This window comes from Piliocolobus tephrosceles, chromosome 5 (genome assembly GCF_002776525.5).
Source record: "Piliocolobus tephrosceles isolate RC106 chromosome 5, ASM277652v3, whole genome shotgun sequence".
Classification (NCBI taxonomy): Eukaryota; Metazoa; Chordata; class Mammalia; order Primates; family Cercopithecidae; genus Piliocolobus; species Piliocolobus tephrosceles.
Window position 1 is genome coordinate 88,111,805 of NC_045438.1, and position 8,639 is coordinate 88,120,443.

Here is an 8,639-nt window from a genome sequence, read left to right on the forward strand (position 1 = left end):
GATAGATAGATAGATAGATAGATAGATAGATAGATAGATAGATAGATAGATAGAGATAGATAGATAGATAGATAGATAGATAGATAGATAGATAGATACAGATAGATGCATAGGTAGATGGATATACAGAGGGAATCAGACTTAAGCAACTCTGGGAGCCAACTAAGCAGTCTTTGAAAAGCCGTTGTCTCTGCATCTGATGCTGGATCTTGAAGTCCACAGGATAGGTAGTCAGGAAGGGGAGATGGATATAAAGTAAAAAAGAACAAGAACAAACTGGAGCCCACAAACACTAGCTAAAACTCCACAAAGATGACTGAAACCCATGTCAGTTCTTGTTGCCTCTGACCTTGATAATAAGGATATTGTGGTAGCCAGAATAAGGGCCCCCTAAAGGTATTCACAACCTAATCCCTAGAACCAGTGAATATATTCTTTATGTAACAGAGGGGAGTTAAGGTTTCAGATGAAATTGAGGTTGCTCATCAGCTGACCTTAAGATAGGGAGCTTATCCTGGGTTATCTGGGTAGCCCCAATGTAATTACATGGCTCCTTAAAAGAGGAAGAGGGAGGAAAAAAAGAGTCAGTGTCAAAGCAATGAAATGCGAGAAAGACTTGACCAGCTGCTGCAGGTTTTGAAGACAGAGGAAGAGAACCATGAGCCAAAGAATGTGTGCAGCTTCTACAAGCTGGAAAAGGCAAAGAAATGGATTCAGCTCTAGAAAGCCTCTAAAAATGAATGTAGTCCTGCAGACATCTTAATTTTATCCCAGCGAGGTATCCATCAAATGTCTAACCTGCAAGATTGTGAGGTAATAAGTAGTTTTAAGCCACCATGTTTGTGGTAATTTGTTACAACAGCAGTAATAAACTAATACAAGTTTCCTACAGAAACCAGAGCCCTTCATCACGAAGCTAAACACACACATCAGACCAGTGAGTTGGAAAAGGGTGGCTCACTCCTGAAATCCCAGCACTTTGGGAGACCAAGACAGGAAGATTGCTTGAGACAGGAGTTTGAGATTGCAGTGATCTAAGATTACACCACTGCACTCCAAACTGGGTGACAGAGCAAGACACTGACTCACAAAAAAGAGAGAGGCAGAGAAAAAGGAGTCTGAAAGGCCAAAGGAGGATCAAGGAGAAGACAGTCCTTGCAGGCCCAACTGCTTCGTGCCAAGAAGATGAGACAGCAGATGAGCAATCCTACGTGTGAGCCACTAAGCAGCTGCTGCTTCCATTCCACCTTCCGCAACTCCCAAGAATCTGCCCTATGGCCCACACTATGGAAGAAAGGGGATTCTGGGAAATTTAGCTTAGCCTAACCAAATTGATATATTACAAAGCCATTATATAGGTTTCCATGCCATCAACCTCACCTTTGATTTTCTTTCCTTTCGTCTTGTGGAAATTAATATCAAATTGATTGAGTTTGAAATCTAATTTAATATTAAAATGTTCACTTATATTCAGGGTATTGTCTTTAGAACACATGTACAAAATAAGCAAAAAACATTTCTCATGACTCTAAAGCACTATGCATAAGTATTAATATATGTTAATATTTATGCATAGTTCTTTGCAAATTTACTTGTTCAATTACTTAGAAAAGGTAAGCTATGCCTAAATGAACAACAGTTTCCTAATTGGGATTTATGCAGTTTCATAATGAACATTTTATGAAAATACACAGTTTTCTCCAAATTATCACTATCATTAAACAAAATTTACCCAAAGGTGCAATATACCTGTATTATAACATGGAAAAATGAATAAAGTTCTAACAGGCAGAAAGTACATTTAGATTCTAGCATCCTCTCCACTCTGTCTGACCTAGGTGGGATCAAAAAAACAAAATCACCTTATTTTTCTGAAATCTTATTGCCTTATCTATAACACGGGAATGATCTTGTCAGCTACTTTCAATTTCATGAACTTATAACTGAACTATCTATGAATTTCAGAAGTCAAAAGGAATGTAATCGAAAGAACAATTAGTATGGGATGGTTGTTCCGAACAGATTTCTTTACTGCTTGATATAATCAACCTCTATCTATGAAGAAAACAGCCACAAGAGTGACTGGATAGATATTAGCCATCGAGACCTATTTTCTAAGAACTTAACTGAGAAGAACAGTAAAATTCCTGAACATGCTAAGGTCATAGAGCCTCTATTTGAGGCAATTATTAACCTTTGAAATACATGGAAAGGAAACTGACCTTACCTTACCCTGAAGAATGCCTCATACTAAAAATAACATAGTAATATTAAAAGAACCACAGGTATGTAGTACATCAAGAGAATAAATCCTTTGAATCTTCATTGTTTTTACAATGAGCTGTAGTGACCTCAATCAGGTATGTGTTTTGCTGGTCCATGCTCTGAAAAAGCAAATTTTGACTGTAAAATGTATTAAGAATGTAATGTATTTTCCATATGTGTTATCTGAAAGAAAGAAAAAAAACTGCTATGGAAACATTTTTCTAAAAATGTTTAACCACATTAAAAGAGTAAGGCACAAAAGGACAAAAGGATAATGATTTTTTTTTTTCTCTAAACTCCTGGCATGAACGTAAGTACTCTAAAAGTCCCCCTTCCCAGATGGCTAACCCAGCCGAGGGAAAACAGCCAACTTGATTTCAAATGTGAGAGTGATTTTTTATTTAAATGAAAGATAGAAACTGTCTCAACTTCATTATATCTAAGAGGGGAGCTCAAGTGTTCAGCACGTGGGTCTGGTTTGAGTAAAAGTTTGTCTTTTTTGAATGGAAATCATATGTAATCCCAGGCAGTGGCCTGAACCATTTGCTAATACTAATTGTTGTTGGTTGAAAGTGGAGTAGGAGATTGTTAAAGTCTTCCCTGGCAGAAACCTGATCTGTGGAAATGTACTTCACAGGGACTGTGATGAGGTTTGCAGCTGGCAGGAGAGTATGAAAATGTGGCTGCGTGCATCTCCACCTTCCCTTTGGCAAGGAGATGGAGACTCACATGAAACTACTCTGGAAGTGAGTCGAAGGACTGAAATGCAGATTTGGCATTCTTTTCCTCCCCACCCCCACCATTTCCATGATTTGACAACAAAAACTGAAGCGGGTGTATGTACCATTTCTAAGAACGTGTATTTTTCAAAAATGATTATTTAATGATGTGGCTATTTTGAACTATGATTAATATAAGTACATTTAAGTTGTAACATTGGCAAGTTAGAAAACCACCAAGTAAGGCCAGATGTATAAACGGACTTGATGTTTTAATTTAAAACACCAGCATCATGTTGAGAAGTGTGTTATAGTGTGAACCAAATCACAGAGAATTTACACACAAATTAAGTTTACCTGGTATCCCCAGTATCTAGAAATATTTTCCTTTTTCAATTATTTTGAACTAATCTATGCATGATCAAGATAAGTGGATTTTGTTGGTTAAAACATTAAATTATAAAAGTGAACTTTGGATCTTATGTTAGTCATGACACTATTTGAGAATCCTGTTACGTTCTGTAAGTTTTAATTTGTTGTGAGACATGTAAAATTTTTGTTAAATTACCATGAAATTGTTTTCTAATTTAGCTTTTGTTCACTCATACAAAAAAACCACTCCCCAGCCCCCATCAACACTGTAGAAACTATATATGAATCTGTCATTTCCATTTTGTTGGGCATTACCATGGCTTCTTCCAGATCATGGGAAAAGTACGTGAGAAAAGTTCATTTAGGAGAATCAACACAAAACATTAAGTAGATAATCTGTATGTAGTTTAGAGAATGAATAATGACACATGTCCCCACTACTCATACACTTATTAAGCATTTATTTAATAAGTATAAAAGCCCACATATGGCTCTTCCTCATTTGTTAGAATTAACCCTCCCAGTACTCTAGCCTTTCAATCAAATATTTACTATCACCATTTCACAGACAAGGAAACTCATGTCAAGATACCGAGCAGAGCTGGGATTCAGCACTCATGCTCTTCTCAAGACATTTAACCGCTGGATAAAGAGACATCATGTCCAGGTGTGGTGGCTCACACCTGTAATCCCAAGACTCTAGGAGGCTGAAATGGGCGGATCACCTGAGATCAGGAGTCCGAGAACAGCCTGTCCAACATGGCGAAACCCTGTCTCTACTAAAATACCATAAAAAATATTAGCTGGGCGTGGTGGTGGACGGCTGTGATCCCAACTACTCGGGAGGCTGAGGCAGGAGAATTGCTTGAACCCAGGGGGCAGAGATTGCAGTGAGCCAAGATCACACCACTGCACTCCAGCCTGGGCAACAGAGCAAGACTCCATCCCAACAACAACAACAACAAAAAGAAATGAGAGACACCACAATTACAGATCCTCATCTGGGGAAGGTCTAGAGTAGTACAGTCCATGAAAGAAATGTAAAATAAAGAAATAATTAGTAATGGTTCATTGGTTATTTATCAGATATCAGTCAAAGCATCTTAATATCTTTGTAATATTACAGATTATAACACCATGGAAATGTCACCACTGGCTTATAAAACTTTGTCCTGCTGCCTGGCTAGAGCTCTTTAGCTCTAAACATTTCAAACTAAAGTATTCTGTTTTTTCAAGTTGGTATTCTTTTTTGTAACCACATATTTTAAACAAAATATATTGTAGAAGTTATATCTAGAAGTACATGTTGTTTTTAAGAAATTTTATGAAAAAAGGCCCCTTGATTTGCCTTGAAAAAAAAAAAAGTCCTTGGTAGAGGCTGGAGAAGACAGACAACAGTAATGGTCTACTATACATAAGCATGGAAACCAATTCTCCTGGCTTCTAATCCCGCCAAACATCAGATAGTTCCTCCAGTGAGTCCTTCTAGACTTATGGCTCAATTTTTCTAACTACAGAACATGACTTTTACCAAATATTCCAAATATTTACCATGCTGTCCCTCCTCTTCTTTTAACTGACACACATTTGAACCAAGTTCCACACTCAGTCTATACCTCTTGTTGGAGGAAACTCGCCCAAACCATTGTTGCCCTCACCATCTCCCCATTCTCAAACCCCACTAGGCTCAGCCCCTCTTTTAGAGTGATATACTTGAAGGCAGGACCTGTGTCTTAGCCCCAGGACCAAGCACAGTGTCTGGCATGTGATTTAAATGAATTGAGCTGATTAATTGGAACTTGCTGTTTCCATGCACCAGGTAATCCTACCTAATAGACTAGTACTTCTCAAACTGGGTTTTGAATTGGAATTGCTTGGGAAGCTTTAAAAAATGTTTATGCCTGGATCCCATCTGTGGAGATTTCTGATTTAATTGGTCTGGCATATGGCCTGGGCATCAGAACACTTTAAAGTTTTCCAGGCAATTCTAATAAGCAGCCATGTTTGAGAACCACTCTAATGGCCAGAGCTTCACAAATTGAGAAATGTTCCAAGTAATCCCACATTTAAGGAATAACTGAAATGTCTTGGGTTATATGGTACAGATAGTTATTTACCCTTCCTCTATAGTCCCATTCCCTGCTTTCTTGGAATAAGTAAAGTGACTGCTTTTTAAATGTTGTTCACTAAAAAAAATACTTAAATCACTACAACATGGAATACCCCCACACTTTCAATGATGCACTTAGATTTTACTTTAAGTTGATTTTGAGCAACTTTTTCTCTAGGAAAAAAATAAATAATTTTACAAGCCTAAAGGACACAGCAAACATAATTTGCAACTCTCTTTTATTGCCTCTGATATATAGAGGACTTCCATAATACTAATCTGAAAAATGTTTGCACTCTCTAGAAAACATCACACATGCACATATCAGAATTCTAAACAAATTGTGCTGAAATAATCCAATAGAGTAAGACCACACAGAGATGTTTTGGAAAGCCATTTATACAAATAAATTAGCATGATTCTTGAGTCAGTGGATAATATATCTCTGAGCCTCCAGGGCTTGTGCACCAGAATGAAATTAGCTCCTGTAGAAATCATCTATATGATAACAGCCAATCCCCTTAACATGGTTTAAAAGATCCTTTGTGTTGTGGCTCCTGCCTACCCTTGGTTCCTAACCAGCCTCCTCACTTGTCCCATCTACTCTCACCCTCCACTCTCAGTTCTCTCTAATCTGAGATGCCAGTGCGGCCAATGCTGCCCTCATCCCACCATGCCATTACTTATTTATATGCCTGTCTCCATCACTAGACCGTGAGCTTCTTGGGAGATGATCCCATGTCTTATGTATTTTCTTATCTCTATCATCTGGAATGTAGTAGAGCCTTAGAAGACCTTTGACCCGTTGAAGTGATTAAATTCCAAAATCCATGCTCTTTCTATAAAATAGGACCCTTTCTGAGGTCAGTCAGGGAAAGTTGGAATGATGACAACTGTCTTAATCAACCTCAGCTAAGGGAATGACTCAAACATCCAGACCCTGAGTAAATTTGTTAAAGCAAAGAAAGAAAGGAACATCATAAAAAGTGACCAGTTATGTCTTCACACAGCACCAGTATGTTAAAGTAGCTGAAGGTAATTTATATCATTGAATTTGGCATTTTTAAAACATTTTCTTGGTGGAGGAACTTTAAAGAATCATTATGTTTTAATCTTCTTTGAAAACTGTTTAGTATTAGTCCATTTCGTCTCTTTCATTTCTGCCAGAGAAGAAGAACTGGGGTATATGTCAAGGTTTATCCCAAAACTCTCAGGCCCTATCTTATTTTGAATATTCTAATATTCATTTAGCTTGACTTGTTTATCTTAAATCATGGTCAGGATGGTTTTTTAACTTATAATTACTCACTTGCAAACAACTTGTAACAACAAGCAACTTCTTAGCATCTCTACTCCCATCCATGGCAAAGACTGCTAGCTGACCACCAAAACTACTTCTTCTTCCTCCTAGGAAAGCAACAAGACTATACTTTCTAATCCTTTGCAATTTGATATGGTTGCATGACACTAGCTGATAATCTATGAGTAGAAGCGATATGGGCCCCTTCTAGGTTTGACCCATTAAAATCTCCCACACACAATCCTACATCATACTTTTTCTTTCCTCTTCCACCAGCTTGATGCCAAGTGGTGAAGCCAGTCAGAGCCACATGATGAAAAAAATCTTCATCACCCAAACACCTTTAAAAGAAAGCAAGAAAGCTCCTTGCTTCACGTGAGTGTGAGCAAGCACTATATCTCTACAGTGCCAAGCAACTGAGATTTGGGTACAATGCCAGTACACAATCCCACTCTGGTTCTCTTTCTGATTGAGCTCCCCACAATGTTGATGCAGAAATGGATGCTGCAGCTACCGCTGTTATCCAGGAGAATCAGCACTACTGAGCCCTCACTACTCCCACTCTGGGAACTAGTTTCTCATCATGGAAGCATCCTCCACCTAGGCTCTCCCTGATTCCCGAACCCTTGACCTGCCCATCAGCAAACTGATCACTGCAGGAACTCTGTCTACCCACTCCTTGTTAAGGTTTGGTGGTGGACAGATGGAGAAGAAGATAAAGAAAACATTTTTGAGCATCCATTATGAGTGTAGTATGCCATATGCTCCTTACACATCCTCTCATCTTGAACATCACCAAACCCCATCAGGAAAATATCAGTATCCTCACTCTGAGTAAGTGGAAACTTAACACTCACATAGGTTACCAGCTGGTAAGTGGCAGAATCTAGATTCAAACTCACTCTACTGACTATAAATCCAGTGATGGTTCAACTCACCGCAAAGTCCTCCTGCACTGACACACACCCATCCTACCTCCCTGCTGTCATCTTAGGATCTCCCTTGGAGTGAGGCTTCTGGAGAGGACAGTGTGGGAGCCTCTCTTTGGAAGCCAAGTCTTTTCACTGAGACCACAGTGGGTGGAGGATGTGTAACTGGCCTCTACTTTTAAAATTTAGAACACATTTTTTCCATGGGAAAAAATATTATGTAAAGATGTTCCATTTTTCAAAATCTATGCAAAACCACTTTGTAAACCATCAAGCAGTACATAATATGCCTATAAGGAATTACTATTCTGCAGTACATTAGCACTATAATTCCAACATGTCATGGATTAAATAACCTTTTGTGAAGTAGTTGGAGAATTTAACCACTGAGTGTTACATTGTCTCAAAGGAAAAATACATTCCAATAGCCAAACAACTGGCTTACAACAGACTTTTGGAACCCAATCCATTCATAAACTGAGAACTGCCTGGATTAGCATGAAGAGGACACATCATCACCATCTTCATCAAGTATTATTTAGTAAGGGCAGAGCATGGGGTGACGGCTTCAGGGTAAAAGAAAAAAATAAGGGAAGTGTTAATCTAATTTTTTAAAAGGCTACAATTCCACATCCCTGGTTGTGAATGAACTCAAGCTGTTCCAAAACAGCCCTCTCATCTTTCTCCTTACTTCCTTCCCCATTTCACTTACCTTTCTCTCTCTTTTCTTTTTTCCTCTTACCATTCTATATGTTTTTATACATATTCCACATTTATTCTTGCATTACATAAACTCGTTTCACCACCATCCTTGCCAGCATTTGTTTTTGCCTGTTTAGTCAGTAATAACTGTACATTTTAAAATAACTTGAGTATAATTGGATCATTTGCAACTCAATGGATAAATGATTGAGGGGGTGGATACCCCCATTATTCTTGGTGTG